The sequence below is a fragment of the Hibiscus syriacus genome, unplaced genomic scaffold, assembly GCF_006381635.1.
Source record: "Hibiscus syriacus cultivar Baekdansim isolate YM2019G1 unplaced genomic scaffold, ASM638163v2 tig00111085_pilon, whole genome shotgun sequence".
Taxonomy (NCBI): domain Eukaryota; kingdom Viridiplantae; phylum Streptophyta; class Magnoliopsida; order Malvales; family Malvaceae; genus Hibiscus; species Hibiscus syriacus.
The window spans coordinates 87,656-109,835 of NW_024062976.1; the positions used below are offsets into that span (position 1 = coordinate 87,656).

Sequence of the window (22,180 nt, forward strand, 5' to 3'; positions counted from 1 at the left end):
GGGTTGAAACTAAATTACATATTTAGATGAATTTGGGATGAAATTGAAATATTCAAAAGTTTGGGAACCAATTTAGAAAGAGTCATATTTTAAAGATGAATTGAATATTAAAAAATTTGAAAACAAATTTAAAATGAGAGTTATAATTTAGGACATACGATGCAGTTAATTCTGATAATTATTACATATAAAGAAATTTTAGTCACCGTGGTACCATATCTTGTAATTTTTCTTCGTATATTAAAAATCATAATACAACAGTATGTAAGAATGGTTTCCCCCCTTTGAACCACGTATATCTAATGTTCTTACATGTTTCATTCTTTGTTTTCTTATGCCTATGCTTCATCTAATCTCGTTCGCTTATATAAGGTTTTGTTTCCCAACATAATGGCGTTTATTATAATCTCTCTCATACTGGCATTGTTACGGTGAAAGAGACTGAGTTTAATCGGGTTAGATATTATTATCAGAGGATTACTTTATGAGTATACGATTGAGAATATTATCACAGTCTGTCGTAACAAAATTCACAAATCTCATTTTCAAGTCCGCAAACACATTAGAACATGCAGGGATTAAAGATGAAGGCCTCATACCTACAAATTTTGATGCCGAAGATAAAGTTGTTGCCAATGTTCTTATTAGAGTATGTTTATGTCCTTTTATGTCCTTGAAAGAACGGATACTAATTGCCTTTGTGGTAGGGCACATTTAACTTCCGGGAGAAAAAAGCTGACCAAAAACGGAGGAGTCAGAAGCTTTAAATGATGTCCCAAGGCAGATGAAATTTGTCATCTTGGCCTTTAAAATAGAAGCAACAAAGGAGGAAGGAGCCCCCCCACCACATGGCTTGCAATGCCCTCAATCAGCTATATAGCATACAACTTCATTATAGTTTCCATCTCCATTTTTTTGTGGAGATGAATGGTTTAATGGTACGGGTAGAGCAGGTCGCTTCACTTGGTGGCCTACCAGTTTTTGGAGGTTTATGAGCTGATTTTCTGCAGGAAAAAAGAAAAGAAAGAAGTGCAGATGCTTACATTTTGTTTTGGAGTAATTGTTAATGTTGATGAGAAGAAGTGGAGAGTAAAATAGTGGCAATGGATCATCAATTCAACAGGATCAAAATTGGGGCAGGCTGTTATAATTAAGGCAGCTAAGGACAATCAAGTTTGTCTTCGTTTGAGTAAATATCAATGTGTAATGAATGTAAAAATGCATATGGGTACTTTACTTTTGTCTATCCAATTAGGTTCTATCATCTCTAAATTCCCCCCAAAAATATTAAGCACAATCATCATTTGAGAGATGTCATTCATCTACTTTGGTTTGTATATGAAATAATATTTCATGGTGTGGTTAAATAATTATAGTATATATTTATATATTATTTGTGGATATGAACAATAATTGCTATCATCAACCCAAAGTTGGAATTTATTTGATTTTTTATGTTTTATTAATTCTTACTCACCTAACCTATGACATAAGTGATATATCAATTTGATGGTAAACATTGCAATCAAATGAAAGTTGAGATTTTTAGGGGGAAATGGGAAATACAAGACAAGGCCTTAACTTTATTCTTCTATCTATGTTTTCATCTAAATCATGATTAATTTTAATTAATTTTCTTTTTCCTTTCAAAACCCAACAATTCTTCCATCAAATAGGGTCCATCTGGTTAACCCTTTTGCTTTCTTTTCCCCTCTAATTTCCTTTTTTGTTTTCCAGTTTTGTTTCTTTAGTTTTTTTCTTATTGCAGCTCTCTATCCTTCTGTGTCACGTAGCTTTGCTGAGAGAGGGAAGAAGGAAAGAGAAAGAGCTGAACTCGAAGCTATTATGTTTGATGCTTAAAGATTGAATATTTGGCTATTTTCCACTGAATATTTTTCATCACTCGGATGTCTATCAAGATCCGTGCGTGTTTTGTTTCACCAGCTTAAAACCCATTTCAACAAAAGAGGTATGGTTTCAGTGATAAAGTGAAATGATTCTTCTCTATGTTTTAAATGATTTGCTGGTTTTGATTACATAATCCGGCGCCTGTTGTTCTGGAATTGGATTGCAAGAGAAATTGGGAAATTATCCTGCTTTAATGTATATCTTCTTTTATATAAAAAAAACTTTTTTTTAATAAATTTTGTGAATTTGCATAATGCCCTTTCTATTTGATGCTCACAAACTGGAAATTCTGGATCCTACTGGTAGCTACTTGAGACATGGTTTTTGATGGTGTTAAACTTCAAACACTTATCAAGCTTTCTTCAGTTTCTAAATGAAGAGTGAATACACTTTTCATTATTGGAGTTCAAGAGTTCTCTATCTATGACTCCTTCACTCCCATAACATAAGCAACGGAGGTGTGTTTTATACATTTACACTTAACAAAGCTTTTAAAGTATGAAATCATTTTCATTTTAGCATTCTTTTTCCTTCCATTTTTGCTATCCAAGATCACAATTGCTAATTGTGTTTGTTTTGATGAGGTAAATTAGTCAAAAATCTTCTTTCACATACCAAACTAATATATTAATTGTGGACGAGAACTTATAATTTATTTTAGGGTAAATTACACCAATCATCACTGACCTTTTCTCTTTACTGTTTTACTCACTGTACTTTAATTTCCTTCATTTCGTTTTGCATCTATATAACAACCAATCTATAACGTCCTTAGTGAGAAAACAGTGGACTGACCAAATAACCAAATATATTAAGTTCAGTGAAGAAATCGAACCGATTTAAAGTATGAGTGAAATAGTAGGGAGAGTAAATATCAGTGATGATTAGTGTAATTTACCCTTTATTTTATTGATAATATTATATTTTGTTGGAAGTTAGCATTTCTATATAGGAAAAAGTCAACATGGAGAATGCCATGAATGTGCAAATAATATATTTTCTGCAACGATGAATGGATGCTTGTTCTACTCATAGGCATTAGTCAAAAGCTTCCCCATTTTTTTTAATGCATGAAGTCTTGTACTTATGAAAAGATCATGTCTGAGCAGTTTTCATACTACTTTGAATTGTATATATGTATGTATATTTTAAATTCTGTATGCTTCGTTGGAATACAGGTCAAATGGACACAACCTCGGTGAGATGTCTTATCAACAGTATTGCTCGATTCATTCATCTTGTATCATGCCAGGCAATAAAAGTTGTTCCTATCGAAAAGGAATACAGGAATATGGCTGTGGTGTTAAAACTTTTAAAACCGCTGCTTGATGATGTTGTTGATTGTGAGATACCTTCGGATGAACAGCTGTGTAAAGAGTGTGAAGAGCTGGACATGCTTGTTAATGAGGCTCGAGAATTCATGGAGAACTGGTCTCCTAAGATGAGCAAAATCCACATGGTAAGTTTAATCTCAATCTTTACAGTTTGGAAATCATACCTAAAAGAAAAAAATAATAGTGCTCGAAACTTGGATGCGTTTCCTGTTGATTTTTCCAGCTGCTTTATAGTACGAAACCTTTTATAGGAAGAATGTTGGTTGCATTAATGCCAGGAAATATAAGTACCTAAACTTCGACTTCCGTGAGGTTCTGCTAAATTTCTGTTAATTAGTAGGTTATTATAGTTCGTAGAGGAAAACTTGAATGATCTGCTGCAAATATATCCCATTTTATTACAGAGTGCAAGAAAATCTATTGCTTGGAAATGTAATACGGTCAAATTTAATGGTAATAAGGTCGCCAGATCGGTGCCATTTAGATATTAAAATGCTGTACTTCTTAGAAGAACAAGAACACTTGAGTTATAAAATGGCAAAGGTAATCCAGTTTATTATAAATTGCTATTTCCCTCGTTTTTTATGTGCAATCAAATGTAGCATATAGTAAAATGAATATCAAAGGTGCCGGAGGACTTCCTCTATCGTGTCCTAGTCGCCCCAAAAAAAAAGAATCTTGAATATTTGATGTTAACATGTATTATGCATACCTTTCCCTGTTGAATAAAGAAACAGTATTTTCAGGCTTCTACTACCATTCTATTTCAACCACTTATTTTTGTTTTAAAAACGTGCACAGGTTCTCCAGAGCGAGCCTTTTCTGATAAAAATGCAAAGCTCTTCACTAGAGATATGTCACATATTATATAAATCATTGCAGTCATCACCATCGACTTCGAGTATAACCGGTGTTCAGGTAAGAAAAAAATCTAATGCTGTTGCTTAAATAGTATATTCAGACGACAAAAGTGCTATTCATATTCTTTTTTTACAATTTATTGCCCTTTTAGAAATTGTTAAGGCAACTGGATGTGATCTGCTATCACTTTCGCAGTCTGAGTTGGCTGAGTAGTGAGACTAATTTGATGTTCAACTGTTTCAGCACTGTATTCGGGAAATTAAATGTCTGAAGCAGGAGAGACTATCCGACAATATAGGAGAGGCTTTGAGAAGTCTAGAAGATGGTGCTATTCATGGCTCTGATCATCTGGTAAAAGTTATCAAGTCGCTGAACTTGGCTTCAAACCAGGAACTGTTGAAAGAAACTGTGGCTGTGGAGAAAGAGAGAATGAATGCGCAAGTCAACAACACAAAAGGGAAATTAGATCAAATCAATCAGATTGTGGATCTCATCTCTTCTATACGTGATTACATGCTTAACATTGAGCAATTTGAACCCATAAGTGGCATTTCAATACCTCCACATTTCCTTTGCCCCCTTTCGTTGGAGCTTATGACGGATCCCGTTATTGTGGCTTCCGGGCAAACTTATGACAGGACCTCCATCCAAAAGTGGCTTGATAGTGGACTCAGCATTTGCCCAATGACCCGTCAAACGCTCAAACATAGAAATCTCATTCCCAACCACACAGTTAAAGCTATGGTAGCAAATTGGTGCGACGAAAAGAGCTTGCAACTCTCCGATAACACTGGGCATGCTAAACTTGTCCCAATCTCTTCTCCTTCAAATCATATAACCTCTCAAGATTTAACCCATACCGATAGTTTCCATTGCTTTGCAAACCGTATTAGTTTCACATCAAGATCATCTCTCGAGGTCGGGAATGGTTTAGATAAGCTAAAGCTTGACATGTCATCTAGATTTGGCGGAGAGTGCAATAGATGCCAAAGCAGGGAGATTGAGAAGTATGACCAGTCCTCTGATCATTCATATATTCACAGCAGAACTGAATCAGCAGCGACTGAAGCTTCCACTAGTGATTATGCACCTCCTGCTTCAAATGACTTGTCAAGAAGGTCAAAGAAACATGAAATGAATGAGGTAACTGAAATTTCATCCGAGTGCCTTGGCACTTATCCTTCAATGAAAGAATCTGGATTTTCTTCCTGGACAACAGGAAAGCAGTCGCAGGTCTCTGGAACAAAAGCAGAAGAGGCAGTTAACGGGAACCATGATTATAACAAAGCATATTCCATTACTTTTTCTGTGTCAGGATGTGATGATATAACTACGAGTTCCCATGTGATGGAATTAGTAGACAACCTTAAAAGCCCATCAAATGAAGTCCAAACTGTAGCTGCTGCAGAGTTGCGCTTTCTTGCAAAGAACAACATGGAAAATCGTATAATAATCGGTCGCTGTGGTGCTATTGCACCGTTACTTTCTCTATTATATTCGGAAGTGAAGCTAACCCAAGAGCATGCTGTTACAGCCCTTTTAAATCTCTCAATTAATGAAGATAATAAGTCTATGATTGCAAAATCAGGAGCAATAGAGCCACTAGTTCATGTTCTCAAGTCAGGAAATGATGGAGCCAAAGAAAATTCTGCGGCTGCTTTGTTCAGTCTTTCTGTCTTGGAAGACTACAAGGCAAAGATTGGACGCTCTGGTGCTATCAAAGCGTTGGTGAATCTTCTGGTTACAGGAACATTGAGAGGGAAAAAAGATGCTGCTACTGCTTTGTTTAACTTATCAATCTTTCATGAAAATAAGACTCGTATGGTTCAAGCAGGTGCAGTAAAATACCTTGTCTGGTTAATGGATCCTGATAGTGGGATGGTTGACAAGGTAGTCGCTCTTCTCTCAAACCTGTCAACAATAGGGGAAGGGCGTGTAGCAATTGTTCGAGAAGGTGGTATCCCATTACTAGTTGAAATTGTTGAATCAGGATCGCGGAGGGGTAAGGAAAATGCTGCCTCTGTATTGGTGCAACTATGCCTAATAGCCCCAAGTTCTGTATGCTGGTTTTGCAAGAAGGGGCTGTGCCACCACTCGTCACATTGTCCCAGTCTGGCACGCCAAGAGCAAAGGAAAAGGTATGCAGCTCAGTTTTTTTACTCTTCTGTTACAGTGATGCAGTCCTTGCATTCTCCTCTATCAGATCTTAATAAGCAATATTGCGATTATTTTCCTTCTGTTTGTCTTCACCTGTACAATTGATTTGTGATTATATTGCTTGTGTGATGAACTCTATTGACGGTTCTACCACTTTTCCATTTATTTATTGGAAATTGACCTTGCTTTCGCGCTTCTAATTGTGACATATTAGAAGGGTAGGAAAATGTGTTACTTTTCCGAAATCCCTTGCGGAAAGTAGCGAGTGACATCACATCAGAAAGGCATAACATTTCTTGTAATGCTCGTTAAATCTTAGTTAGAATTGATGTTTTCTCATTCATTACATGTTTGATCACATATTAATCTGAAGAGAGAAAAAGTCTGCATGCATGTGCGAAAATACATGATATTTTTCCCCCTGTTGCAGGCTCAACAGCTTCTCAGTCACTTCCGGAATCAGAGAGAAAGTGCCACTGGGAAGGGCAAGACATGAAAACCGACTATTTTTTTGTTATATTTTTCCTTTCTGATTTTTTGATATCCTACTCCACGTAAGTTGGTCTCCCTCAATTGGTCCTTTTGGACTTCTCGTTTCATACATTATTTAATCCTCCAGCTATATGCATTAATGTTATACTCTATTCTTTGTTTTTTTTAATACCCTTTTTAAATGTGGTTAGAGGGTGAGGAAACAGGGTATTGTTGTTCCCATGAGGGCTGTGAGTTGTCTATAATTTGCTGCGATATTTTCCTTAGAAAAACCTGGCTTGCCATAGCATCCAGAGTAGCTTTCCATTTAGTTCTATTTGTTTTAGTGATAGGTTTGTAGATATATTTGTACATATTCTATAGACTCTTGTAATCTGCTGTAGGATCTTGTTAAAAGATATTTATTGCTATTTGTCGTCAATTGTTCCATTCTCCGTTCTCGTGTTCTTAATCTTGTACCGAATGGACACTAGATTTTTGAATTGTTTCATGGTTTAGTTACCTGTTATATACACTTTCCCGACGAAGGACAGCAAATCGTTGACCCTAAACACCCTGCTCAACCCAGATTGATTTCCATTGGCTCAGGAAAAAGCACAAACCAGAGAGTTGGTTGGCATCTATGGCTAAGGGACTAAGGCTATCTGTAAAACCAGTAACCAACCCAGTCTCCCCTCTCTTTTACATTATCTGGGTGAACTTCATTGCAAGTTAAAACCCGAGGTGATAGTAGACAAACTACCCGTTGATGATACGCGGGCGATAGGTGGTACTGATATGCAATGCTAAAACCCGACCAAGCCGAGGCGATAGTAGACAAACTAAAGGATATTCGCAAAGCTTCATCCCCGTTGATGATGTGCGGCAATAGGCGGTACTGATATGATAATACGTTCAAGTGTTTTTTCTATTGTTGTTACCTGAAACTTGCAGCTTGGTCCTACTCCAACTGGTATGAATTACTGTTTAGAAAAAGCATCCAAGGCTGGCTCTGTTTCACTCATGTCATGCATGGACCCATAGTTTATACAACAGCTTGCCATTAGCTAATATTTCTCACTGATCAGACTCTTTCAAGTCCTTGCTATACTGTTCCCTGTACTGACCATTCATCCTCTTCTCCACTCCGATCCTCCATGACCGATCAACGGTGGTGTCAAACGTGAAAATCCGAGATTCAAACCCTACGTTGTCATTCCTTATCTTTGAAGCAATTGGCTATGCCTATACACCCCATCATATGTTTCCAAAAGCATTACATAATAGAGATTTGGGTTCCACAAATCAGGAAAGAATATTATTAGTAATTATTTAATGATTAATTTCTAACAAATTGATTGAAGCTTAGACAGCCCATAATAAAATAATATAAGCTTGAATAAAATATTACCATTCTCCCAAGGCAAGAGAAATTACGAGAATTTTCATGGATAACGGGAAATGTGAATTGACAAGAAGAACCCTACTTCAAATCTTCAATTACTTGTATTAATCATTTTTATAATAAAATATTTGAACCCCACTTAAAATATTAGAACCTTTTAATAAAATTAAAATTATAAATTTTAATTTTAATGTTGTAAATGAAATAACTTAAAATTTTATAATAAATTTTTTGTTGTTCGATTTAAATTGAATAATACTAATGATTATATTAAAAAAAAATCATAGATGTATACTTTTTCATTGACTTCTCCTGGAAAATGTTTGAATGGGATAACTAATAGGTATTAATCGGCTAAATATAAACTTGATTAATATAATTATGGGTAAAGTACACAAATTGTCCTATGACTATAGAACACTCCTTTGTTATTCCTTTTAACTATTAAAAGTTATAAAATAATCCTCCAATTATTAGACATTGTTTTGTTGAGTCCCTCGGCTATTAAAAGTTACAAAATGGTTACTCAACTATTCATTATGTTCCAAACACATCCTTTACTGTTAAAAAAATAGCGGCACTCTGAGCTGGACGTTAACCTAGTGACTAAGATATAATAAAACTTGATCTCAGAATCTTAAACGACTATCATATCTCAGTCAACATGCTAATGTCCAACTCGAACTATCGTTAACTTTTTAACCAAAAAATGCGAGTTTGGAACATAATAAATAATCAAGTGGTCATTTTGTAACTTTTAATAGTCGAACGATCCGTTGTTTTTTCCTCACCGACAAATGAGAATTAATAAGAGCTATGATTTTTTATTGAATATTTCCGGTGGAAAGAAAAAAAAAGAGTAGAAAAAAAAGCATAAAATATTTCAATTTGATGGAAGAATCCAATAATGTGGGACAAAGGATGATGACTAAAATAATGGAATGAATGAAGATGATTGATGCTCTTATTAGGGTTCATGGGATCATTTTCGTTTTTACCTAACAAAATGCAAACAGTACAATAAACATGCATATCCGCACGTTTACTACTTAAAATCATTTTTAATATATTCAAATATTTGGTAAAGTACACAAATGGTCTCCCGACTACAGTGTAATGTTTTATTAAGTCTCTCGACTATTAAAAGTTAAAAAATGGTCCTTCAACTATAAAGTGTTGCTTTGTCGAATCTCTTGACTATTAAAAGTTACAAAATGATCATCTGACTATTTATTATGTTTCAAACTCTTCCTTTTCCGTTAAAAAATGACGGTTATCTAAGCTAGATGTTAACATGATGGTTGAGATATGACAGTCGTTTGAGATTTTGGGATTATATTTTATCATATCATAGTCAGCAAGTTAACGTTCAACTCAAAATACCTCAAATTTTTAACGAAAAAGGATGAGTTCATAACATAATGAATAGTTGGGTGACCATTTTGTAACTTTTAATAGTTGAGGGACTAAAAAAAGCAACACTCTATAGTTGAATGATCATTTTGTAACATTTAATATTCAAGGGACTTAATAAAATAGTATCCTATAGTCGGGGATCATTTATGTACTTTACCCTAAAATAACATTAAACATTCAAATTCTATATAGATTTATCACACGTTAATCCATAAAATTGATATAGTAGCTACTAAATATATCATAAAATTAAAACATAATTTATAATTTGTAATATACTTTAATTATATAATTAATAACCTCTAAACTGTTTAATCAACCATAGGTGTAGACAATAATTTTTTAGTTCATTTTTATTATTATTATAATAATTATTATTAATATTATTATATATATATATTATTTATTAAATATTACAAAGTCCAAAACTGAGGCCCATTTACAAGAATCAGCCCAGACCAGATAAAAACCCTAAACATTTAGGGTTTCAACTAGGGTTTCTAAACCCTAGCTCCACGCCGCCGATGGGGAAGGATGACAAGTTTCCAGCCGCCCCAGCCAACCGTTCAACTCCCAGGCGTCGACTCCAAACTTCCAGCCGCCTCTGCCACGCCATTGTCGACGCTCCCACTGCCAGGTGACCCAACCCGCTGCAGCCACGACGCCGCCGCCCCGAAGAAGTCTCCAGAAACGCCACGAAGCCATCAACGTCAAGCTCTATGGTGAGTCACCACCATAGCTATGGTGAGTCACCACCATAGCTATGGTGACTAACCAAGACATCCCTTTTTTGACCGGTCTGAACAGAACCTCGTGATGGCTATAAAAGCCACCATATCTGCGAAAGAACAGAACACGGACAACAACATGCACACAGAAAAAACAAACTAAACAAGATTGACATCCATTTTCTAACATCAACAACCAGTAGAGAAATAAAAGAAGGAAGAAGAAAGAGGAGAACCTACATGCTATCACATTGAAAACCAAACGGTGCCAGAATATTCGTTTATTCGAAGGTAAAAACCTTCGATTTTTTTAGATCTAGGGTTATTTAGAGGTTTTTAGGTAAAAATAATGTTAATTTAGGAATAAGGAGAACTGAGCTTTGATTTGGGGTATATTTGTAAAATCCGGCCACTATCTACGATGGCCGACGGTAGCGATTGGTGCCAGAACAAGGCGGCCGACCGGAGGCTTTAGAGAGAAGACAAAGAGAAATAAACATTTCTCTCTGTTAGTGAGAGAAAGAAACAAAGAAATGAGAAGGATGAAGGCCTTTAGGACCGTTTAAAGGGTATTTATACCTTCGTTTTGGTGAAGGCCTCTGTGTAATTTCCAGCATGGTCAAACCACATGCGCAATAACTCATACTTTGTAAACTTATATTATGGTCACTGAAATCTATTTTCTATTTATTTTAATTTGGTATTCGAATTTTAATATATTATATTTTAGTCCTTGTCCGTATACTTATATATATTTAGGTAAATACCATATTTAATCTCTCATAATTTTATTAAATTTTATTTTGATCCCAAAGAGCTGTCTTGAGATTCGAGTTTGTTCCTCTCATGACTCACTTGATTTACCAGATCCGAGTTCTTTAAGTCTCAATTTTGGGTACATTAAACATAGAGCCTTAAAGTCAGTTTCAGAGTTGAATTTTCATTCATAAAAAATTAGGTCCCATTCCTTTAAATATATCCATATGATAAAATGTGAATTATTAAACAATAAGAATTGTGTCCTCTGCACATTACAAATTCAAAGTTAGGTAGTTGTAATATATTATATTTAGTAAAGTAGTTTACCGATATGTATGCGCCTTTACCTCATGTGATAAGGAGAAATTTGTGATGTTTATACACCGATAATATATTATATATAATATTAAACCAAGTTTTAAAATATTTATTTTAATATATTTAATTATTGTTTTTTACGAACATATATATTTAATTAAATAAAAATGTTTATTTATTTTTATCAAAAGAGAAGAGCTATCTTAATGCAACTAGAAGTCATTTTCTGATATTCTTAAATAAATAAATATTCTATTTTTATAAATTATATATTAATTTATTTTAATTATTTTTAGAGAAATTTTTTATTTATTTATTTTTTAATATTAAGAAATGAGATGTCTTAAAGCACCTAGAAGTCATTTTCTGATATTTCAAAGTAAATAAATATCATATTTATAAAATTATAAATATTTTCTTAAAATTATACTAATAAATTTGAAATAATAGGATTATGAATTAAATATATTTTTGAGTTTTTAAATTTCCAATAATAGAGACAATTTATAATTAATGGATACCTATTTTGGGCGTTATAGTGGGTGCTAATCCTTCCCTAAACGTAATCGACCACGAATCCCTTCTTTATTAATTTTTTTTGTTTATACGCAGATTAGTTTATCTTTTAAATTATGTTTTCTTAAAAATTATTTTAAAATATTGTTTTTAGGTATTTGACATACCTAACCCAAAAAGGTCAATGGCGACTCCCAAAACATTTTTTAAATCAAAATCATTTATTCATCTTATTTTTATCGCCAAGTAAAAAAATTTGTGCCTGGACGAAAACTGGTTACGACAGCTTGGCGACTCCACTAGGGACCTGGTCAAGCTTTGAAATTAATTTTAAATTGTCTCTATCAATTAGAAATTAAAAATTCATATATTTAATTTATAATTCTTTCCTTTCAAATTTTTTATATATATACTTTTTATTTTCATAATATTTTATATATTTTTTATTAATATCTTTATTTTATTTTCAGTTATTAAATTTCAATTTTATTTGTTTGTCAAAAGTTTGAATATTTCTCCTTACACACAACACATGTATTGCATAACATAAGCTTTATAATTAAGCTTGTCCCTTTTAAGTGGGAGTGAAAGCGACGTATTCGTGAGAATTTATGCTCCGTGTCAGACCTAGCAAGTAGCTTTCGGGGTTCATATGTTCTATGTCTTCATGAGAATTTATTCTCCGTGTCAGGCATAGGGAAATGTGTCCCCTCGAATTGAACTCGATCCGCTTAAGTCTGTAGTGGACTAGGATTGAGGGTTTGACAGCTTAAGGGGGCACCAACAAGGACAGTTCGAGTACCTTTACACTTAGAATTGAAACCCTGCATATAATAAACCCTAGAAATTCACCCGATTTAAGACAGTACTGAACCTCTGTCCGTAGGTGTACACAAAGGAGAAATAAGTTCTAATTTTTTATCTTTTTAATTTATTTGATTTTTTCCTTTTTCTGAATAAATGCATGCAAACTAGTAATCATGCGATTAGGTTAATTTTTCCCAAACAAAGCATGGAACTAGAAATCATGAGGTTAAGATTTATACCTTAATAGATAGTATCTTTTCTTTCCATTAATTGATACTAACCAATTTATTTTTTTCCTTTCTCATTTTTATTTTTCATACATTTTGTTTTGCTCTAATTTGTTTATACTGATTTCTTTTGTTTGCATTGCATGATCATGACATAACCAAAAGGTGGTGACTTGAAAGATTGTTCATCAAATTGGAAGAATTCATAAATGGAAAAAAAGTTTTATGATCGAACAAACTATGATGCAGCTAAGGAAAGGCATCCTGAGGGAACTCCGAGGATAGAGGAGAGCTATACACCCAAAGATCGTATGCCCATTGAAGAGCAAAAGGAGATACGAGAAATAAGAGACCAGATGTCCAAAATGATGGGTAGAATATCTGTTTTGGCCAAAGGAAAAGAGACATCTACACGAAAAGAGAAAGAGGTCAATGAACATAACCTTACAATCTCATATATACAAGGAACTTCAGATCCTAACCAATTTGAGAAATTACAGACAGTCATCATTCGTATTCATAAATTGTCTGGAGATACCAAAGAAACGGTGACAACTGTAAAATCTCCCAGAGAGGATAAGAAATCATGTAATATGAAATCATCGAAGTTTAGTCTGCTCCCGACGTCTAAAACTCAGGTTCAATCCAAGACAAAAAACGGTTCTCATTTTGATGTTATCCCTATATCATATAAAGAGTTATATAAGAAGCTACTTGAAGCATGAGAAGTGGCTCTGTATTACATAAAACCGTTCCAACTCCGTATCCAAATTGGTATGACATCAACGTTTATTGTGAATATCATGCCGGACCTCAAGGACATACCATCGAGAATTGTCTTACCTTCAAACGTCAAGTCTAAAGTCTTTTGGATCATGGAACCTTACAATTTGTGATAAATGATCGACCTAGTTTGGTAACTGAAGATCCTGCTAGATTAATACCAAAAGTCTTCAAAGGTAAGAGTATCAATAGGGGCGCCCAGAAAGAAGAATATTTGCTGAGGTTCGAGGCTCAAATACGTCATTTAAAGATCGAAAACGATAAATTAAGCACCAAAATGGAAACCATGCATGAAGATTTCCAGAATGTCAGTCAAGCCTTTCAAAATGCTGGCATAGGAAATACCCCAGAAGAGTGGATAACAGGGGTCACCAAACTGAAAAAGAACTGCAATATACATGAAGGTCGAGCCAAGAAGTTTTCTCATGATTTAAGAGTTGCAGAAGAAAAATGCAATACATCTGTCTTGGAATTGAGAAATTGTCAAGCCAAAAATCAAATGTTGAATAGTGCTATGACCAACATGGAAACATCATATCAGATCCATCAGTATCAGATTGATACTGAATTAAAAACCACTATAGCCAAGAACAAGACATTGAAGAAATGTTTAGATGATTATGGAGATCTTGTACGAGAACTTCTTGAACACAAAGGTTCTCTTACAAGGGAAAATGAGTAACTCCGAGAAGTGACACAGAAGATGAAGAAAAAAGAAAATGTCATGGAAGAAGTTGTAGTACAGACAAACGATATGGCCCATAAGCTGATAGACTAACTTAGCTTTAGAGAAGTTAAGAGGGAAAGTTATCCTCTATATGTAAAGTTGTTAAGGTTAGGACTGAAAGTTGTCTCATACATGTAAAAGTTTTGTTTGATGCACGGAAACTTTTGTGTTCAATGAAATCTGTTCTAAGATGATCACTCTTGAGTAATACCTTTTCATACATGCATTTGCATTTTGCATCCTTGCATTTGTACTTTTATGTTTACTTTTGTATTGCACAATTTGCATTCTTATTGTTACATTTATATCTTTGCATTTGCATTTGCATTTTGCATTTGTATCTTTGCATAATTACATTTTATTATTTTACATGTATTTAATCATGAAAACGTGGAATAATTCGTGGAGAATTCCATGACATAATTTTTGAAATTAAAGTGGAGATAACTTGGTCTTCCTAAAGAGGGATAAGAGCCATTAAGGAGATTTTAGCAATGGTTGGTAGAATCGAGAAACTGCAAGAGCAATTTATCAAGACTCAACAAGAAATAACTGATCATGCAAAAAAGTTCCAGGCTGATTCAAAAGAGCAAATGATCATGTTAATGGACATGATGAATGATATGATCTATGGAGGGAAACCCTTAGAGGATCCCGCTGTGAAGGCTATGAATGAAGTTTTGAATGATAATGATGAGTTCAACGTGATAGTGTCTGATGATCAAGAACCTATTAGTGAGTATGGTAATTCAAGAGAGCTTCAAGATTTGGTCCCAGGGGGCATTGGTGAATTAATGGTGAATGAAGAATCAATAAAAGGAAAAAGTTCACTTGTGAGAGATAAGCGTTACTCAAAGAAAAGGGGCATAGAAAAAGGTCAAAGGTTGATCAAGAAAAAATAATGTGCAGGGTTTTCAATTTCCTCCATTCAACTCTTCAGGTGAAAAATTGCATTCAAAAATACTTTCAGTCATATTAACTACTCCACGACTTGTTCAGCCACAATGGCCTCCAAATGAGAATTGCACATATAAGGAGGTTCCTTGGATAAACCAGAATAGAATGCCAAATTGTTCAGCTAAGGTTCCTGGTAACCTTGAGGGAAATGTACAAGATACTTTAGAGCAAGCAATTCAAAAATGTAAGGTAAAAGAAGGGGTTAAAATTTAATGCTCAGAAATCACGGCCTCGACAGATATTAATGTGATCAAATCCTGTGAAGAATATCAGAGGTAAGAAAATGGCAAAAAGGTTCCCATGGATGTAGTCAGAGATTGGCCCGTAGGTGTAAAAATAAACTGGGAAGATGTAACCATAAAAACATCTCAAACACTCATATCAGACTTCCTGAGGACAGGTGGGGCTTTGGGCAGTTTAGAGAACATGACGAATACTACACCAATCACAGCTTCAATATGTGTTCAGAACCAGGACAAAACTATTGTCACCAATAAGAATTATTTTGAGCCCAATTTCCAACTGATAAACGAGGAGATGAAATATGACCACAAAACTGCTAAGAAAGAAGTAGAGGTTGGTAAGTTTGAGGAATCATCCAAACGATTCTAGATAAGAGAAATGATCACGAAATGGGGAGCAAATGAGGACAATGACCCTGATCCAATTACACACTCAACATTAGAAGAGTAATGATGCATAAACAAGTGGAAGTGTTATCTACCACTGTAGTACCTTTCTATTTTCAGCATCTTGTTTGAACTTATTTTTTGTTCCTTTCTTTGCCTTTTTATGCAATAAATAAACTTGTGTTGCTCCTATGGTTATGAGCAAGAAATTAAATTTTAATCTTGAAATTTTTGAGTATCAAGTAGATTAAATATTCTTTTTCAAGAATTATAGATCTTTTGCAAGTGGTAAAATTATATCTTCCATATCCCATCCAATGTCAATTACTTGATCCTGACAAAGAAAAACCAAATCTGAGACTCTGAAGCCATGTCTCTACCTATTTTTGAAACACCAAATCCAGATGTTTACCTTCTTAGGTAGAGTTGATTGGCTTATAACATTACACCATATATACGACTTCAAAAGTCACACATTTGTCCTTACAAATACAAAACATCATAAACCAAAAGACCTCAAAAGAACCAAACTTTCAAATTATCCGTAAATCTTCCTGCAAGAAGAGACGAGATGAGGCATCATGGATCAACTTATCGAAGATAATTTCGAGTGATTGTGTCATACTCAAAGAAGAAAGAAAAAAGATTGATTTAAATAAATATATCATGCATTAATTACATTGTGTTCATATAAATAAAGATTAATCTTGAATATTCATCCCCTTGGGGATATATCTTTTTACAAAGGCGTCTGTGTATGAGATGACGAATGACATTGTTTCATTTATCCTTTCAAATATATGTATATATATATATATCCCTTGTTATCCCCTTTTGAGTCTATAATATTTTTTCTGATTCAACCTTAACCAAGGATCACTCTCCACATTGGGGGGCAAGAAGAAGGATATATGCTCACAGGAATAAAGATTGTCAATTACAAAGGCAAATCTTCATGAAATGAAAAGAGTTTTGAACTACAAGGTAGGTCGAATACAAAGTGCTTGAAGATCAATATAGTCAAGAATAACGAAAGAATTTTTGAAATGCAAGAGGAAAAGGAGGTGCTCAAAGCAATTGAAGTCATATACTCATAAAAAGAAAAAAAGGAAAAAGGAAAAAGGAAAAGGAAAAAGGAAAAAAGAAAAAAGAAAAAGGAAAAAGGAAAAGGAAAAAGGAAAAAGGAAAAAGGAAAAAGGAAAAAGGAAAAAAGAAAAAAGAAAAAAGAAAAAAAAATTGAATCAAGATGGGTTACTCATTGAGCCTCAAGCTACAAGGTTGATCAAGTGCAATAAGTTCAAAAATTTATATTCAACAAGAAGCACAAGAAATACTGGAGAGGAAGGAATCTTATAGAAAAACCCCCAACAAAGCAGATCCAAGTCAAGCAAGGCAAGATTGAAGGCATCAGAATGAATTGATCATTGGTTCAATTACCCTTAAAACACTTGTTTGAGCCTTTTTATCCCTTTCTTTCATAACCATGAACCCTGGCCTACGTTACGTACCTGAAAAGTCCATTCTAATCATACATGGATTTCTATGTGAAAGAGACGATCTTCAGATTTCATTCGCCTCTCAGGATTGATTTTTATTTGTAAAAATTGGTTTTAAATCTTTTATGCATGATATAGAAAAATGATAAAGAAGGGGGTTCAAGATGTAAATTTTTAAATAACATCTTGGAACCAAAGGAGGATTCGAGTTGAAAACCTGAAAAGGCGGCTCGAATATTGAATGGTGTAACAACGACATAAGAGACGATCTTAAGCTCTTGATAAAGCACCGCACATCCCAAAGACGTTCCTGAGATTCGGGAACCAAGAAGTATCTCCATCAGATGAGCATAACAACCCTTCATTCAAGATTGTGGAATCTCAAAGAAGATATATATGCTTGACCAACCTGAGATACCTTACTTTACCAGAATCAACCTACACCTGAAATCAGTCAATAATTTTGACACTTGCCATAGGACTATGATTTTTGAATGATTTGAAAGAGTAGTTGATTTATTTGATATTTATTAATTTCATGACTTATGATTTCATCCTATTGTGAACCTGTAAATGGCAATACTTTACAAAATTCTGTTATTCTTCAATGAAGAAAGGAGAAAAAACATTTTCAAACAGGACAATCTCAAATGAGGAAGGTCCTTGAAGCAAGTTGTTGCCTATTCTACCTCTATTGAATCAAAAGAATAAGTCAGGCCAAAATGATGAAGGACTCTTGAAATCAAGTGGTCTGAGAAGCCAGAAAGTTTGGAGAATTGAACTTATGATGCTTTCCTGTGACATTATCAGCAACTTATCAAGAATGATTACCTTGTTCTAAAGGGAGATACTGAAAGCCCATTTCAACTAAACATTTTCATGGTTCGGGAAGAGTGGGATATGTAAGTGTGTATCTTGAATCAGCAGAAGATGACATCACTTTAGCAGCCATTGCAAGAAAAGACGCCAACAAAAATCTTCTAGTTCATCCCGATGATGTTTATTTCTTCCGGTAAGGTTGTTATACAGAACGCCACCAACAAAGAATTCGAATTCGACAAATCTACTCATCAATTGCTCCAACTGATCACCATTCAGTTCTTGCACCTTTGCTTTCAAAAGTATGCCAAGACAGTATAAGGAAACCTCTGTATCACTGATTCTAGAAAAAAGAGACAAGATATTGATACCACCGGGGAACCTATCTTTAGCAGATCCTCATCCTCGTGTATGGTTTTTAGGGAAACCTATAAGCATTTCCACTTCATCAGGTTCAAGAGGAACAACTTTATTCCTTCCAACCCATACCAGATTTCATTTTCGGCACTCATCAAGAACATACTTCTGGAGAATCGAAGGAAGGTCACCATTTTCTTTGTCAGTGGAATAGCATCATGTATGGTGCGTGGAGGAAGCAGAATAAGAGAAAATCTATTTTCAATTGGCAAATTATGAATATAGCCCCTTTTCCGTGTAGCAGCACAGAAATACTTCGAATCTACAAATTCTGGCTCTACATCATATAAGTACCGTGATATTTCAGTCCAAACACCAACTGCAGCAAGTACCACATTCTCATAGTAGAAATAAAGAGGCTCAATAGAATCTTCTGGAAGTATTCTTTGAGTTATCTGATCTGGTTTGCTAGGAACTCCAAAACTAATCATCGGATTTGGAAGATGAATTGCATGATCGTTTTCATTAAGAAGCTTCTTTTCAAGCTTCCTATGCTTCTTCCTTTTCCAAAAATCATAGCCCGAATTTCTCTTTTGCTTGTAATTGGGGTCATTGCATAATGGTTTCCTATCTTCTACCGGAAGAAGTGCGTCAGCAGCCTTAGTCATTTGATCATCACGTATAAAATTTGTCAATTCTGTAATTGATGAATCCAGACCACATATCTCTATTATTATTGAAGCCTCAGCCTCTGAATACCCCATTTTCGTCAAGTGTAACAGTTTATTCTCCTCATCAGAATCAAAATTCAGGATTTCCTCGGTATTAGAAGAACTATCAATATATGTGAAATTATCCTGAAAGATCGCTTTATAATTAGATGAGTAGTTATCAGAATCAACATGTTGCATGGGTGCAGACTTTTCAAGAACCTGTACCACTGTAAATGGGCACCTCATTCAGAAGAAGCACATATCTCAGACATACATTTCTGTCAGAATGATTGAATAATTCTTAAATTTGTGACAACATAAAGAGAATTTCTCAAATTACTTGACAACACTGCTATTTTGTAACACCAGAATGAGAGATTCAAGATAAACCGATTTGGGACACGAATAAAGCCACAAGTACCCATAACAGTACATTGTCAAAATTGGACCTCGTGGGGATCATGATATTGAAATTAAACAAACATTGAAAGTAAGCCTTACAGTTTAGAAGGTTGGGGGCATTTTGAAGGCCCAATTCAAACAGATCCATGCGGGACATCTTGAAAACCCATTTCAACCAGAAATATAATGGTGGGGCATTCTTGGAGGCTCATCTCAGCAAGAAGTAATATTGAGCACACTTTTAACATCTGTATCAACAAATGTTGGGGCATTTTAAAGGTTACTTCAGACAGATCCATGTGGGGCAATTTGAAGGCTCAGATTAACAAGAAGCAATTGTTGGGGCATGCTGAAAACCCCTTTCAATTAGAATCAGGAATATTGATGTATTTTGAATATTCATATCAACAAATATAGGGGAATGCTGAAGGCCCACATCATCATGTGTTAAATATCATTGATTTGAACAAATATTTCCAATGAAACAGAAATGTATGGAGAATGAAAATGGAGAAACAATTGCAGTCGAGGTGACTATACATAATTGCTTCATTCATCAGGCAGTTGCATTATGGTCCTGTTGTTGAACAAATATCTACTCAGCAAGTGTGCTTTCAAATACCCAATTTTCTTAACTAAGTGTCACATGACATCGTGTTCTTTAAGCTACATCATAGTTGCATAGATAAAGATGGTCCCCATGCAGACTATTCGATCCAGGGTCCAGTTTCTCAAGATATCGGCTTTGAATTTGGTCTTTTGGGTGTCAGTGATGATTGGAAATATTTCTTTGAGATTCCTGGCAATTAATTTCAACCATACTGTTGAGGTTACGAAGCTGTTTTTCACATCAGTTTTGCTTACTTGATGACATTGAAGAGCGAGGCTTGACTTATGTATATTACCCTTATTCCCGTTGTTACTATGGTTATCATTGCCAGCCAGGGTGAATTGAGTTTTCATCTATTTTGGTTTTATAATGTGCGTTTCATCCCCAGCGGCAAGAATTCCATGAACATCCTTTTGTACATGGTTCCTATAGTTGATGTGTTTCTACTTCCTACAACACTCGTTATGGAAGAAAATGTGACCGGTATCACACTGGTACTTACCTGAGATGATATCAAGATCAATTGGAATCTCTTATTCAATTTATCACTAGCATATTTTGTGAATTTGACAAACTTTTTGGTCATGAAACACACCAACCTCTCACCTGTATTCCCCCTGAGTTTTGTTCTCAAGAGATCTTGTGGCATCATATAAAAGCTTTGAACACTGTGCAAAGAGCTTCCTTGACCAGAAATTTATGCAGAAGCCACAGGAAGAGATGAATGCGTTATCAAATGTTTTATGAACATCTGGGTAGAAACCACATAAGAGGATAAATGTGTTATCAAATATTTTCGAACCAGTGATTATGGTGCTTAACCAATGTTGCTATCATATGGTGTTTTCATTTATTGATCTGAGATAAAGTTTTCTTCAACCCAAAGGTTTGAAATGAGATATGATGAAGATTTTTTTCCATAAAAGGGAAGCAGAAATTTTAACAACAAGAAACTAGTGGAGCCAACTAATGTTGAACAACAGGTTTTTGTTAAGCATCTCGACATGATATGGTCCAAGTTGCCTTATTGAGATTTGATTATATGTGGAGACATGAAGGAATTAAGATACATCCCCCTTATAATGTGTTGCAAGAGTAAAATCAAAACAGATGCTGATCTCCTAATTAATCCCTGCTGAGTCAGGTATATCTACATCTACATTCTTCAAAGATGATAGATTTTCTCAAAGATGATAGATTCTCTTTTCAAAGATAAAAGCTTTATTGGATTTCTACACAAGTTCAAGCAAAGAAATCCGATGTTATCAAAGATAAAATGGGGCATCAAGGTCATAATTCTGATTACGGCAAGAGTTCCATAAATGAAACATTTCTTCTGAGATTTTAATACAAGCAAAGAAGATACAAAGATACAAGATTGATCAGATGGTTCTTCAGAGATACAAGCTTGATAGTATAAGTTGCTACACTGATATTCAAAGGTAACCCTGGCAATAAATGATGAAGTAAAGGAAGACCGAGTTCGCCACTTTGAAGCCAAATGAAGATTGCATCAACATTCATGCATTCATAAGAACATCATTTACACAATAGGCAATGCATTATATTGATACATCTGAGTGCATTCAAACATGAAACTTTACAGATCTTCGTATGAACAAGAAGATTCATGATGAAAAATACCTTACAAGAAGAAGGTATTCAAAACCGCAAATGCAGGAATTACGTAAACATTCGAAGAATAGATGGACGCAATCCACAAGAATGAGCATTATCTTTATTTTGGGGCATGTTACCCAATCAACAAGTTATTTCAAAG

At 34.6% G+C, this 22,180-nt stretch overlaps 1 pseudogene; it reads left to right on the plus strand.

Annotated features, from left to right (window-relative positions):
• The first annotated feature begins 1,644 nt into the window (after positions 1–1,644).
• LOC120152107 lies at positions 1,645–7,083 on the plus strand (annotated as a pseudogene).
• The last annotated feature ends 15,097 nt before the right edge of the window (positions 7,084–22,180 follow it).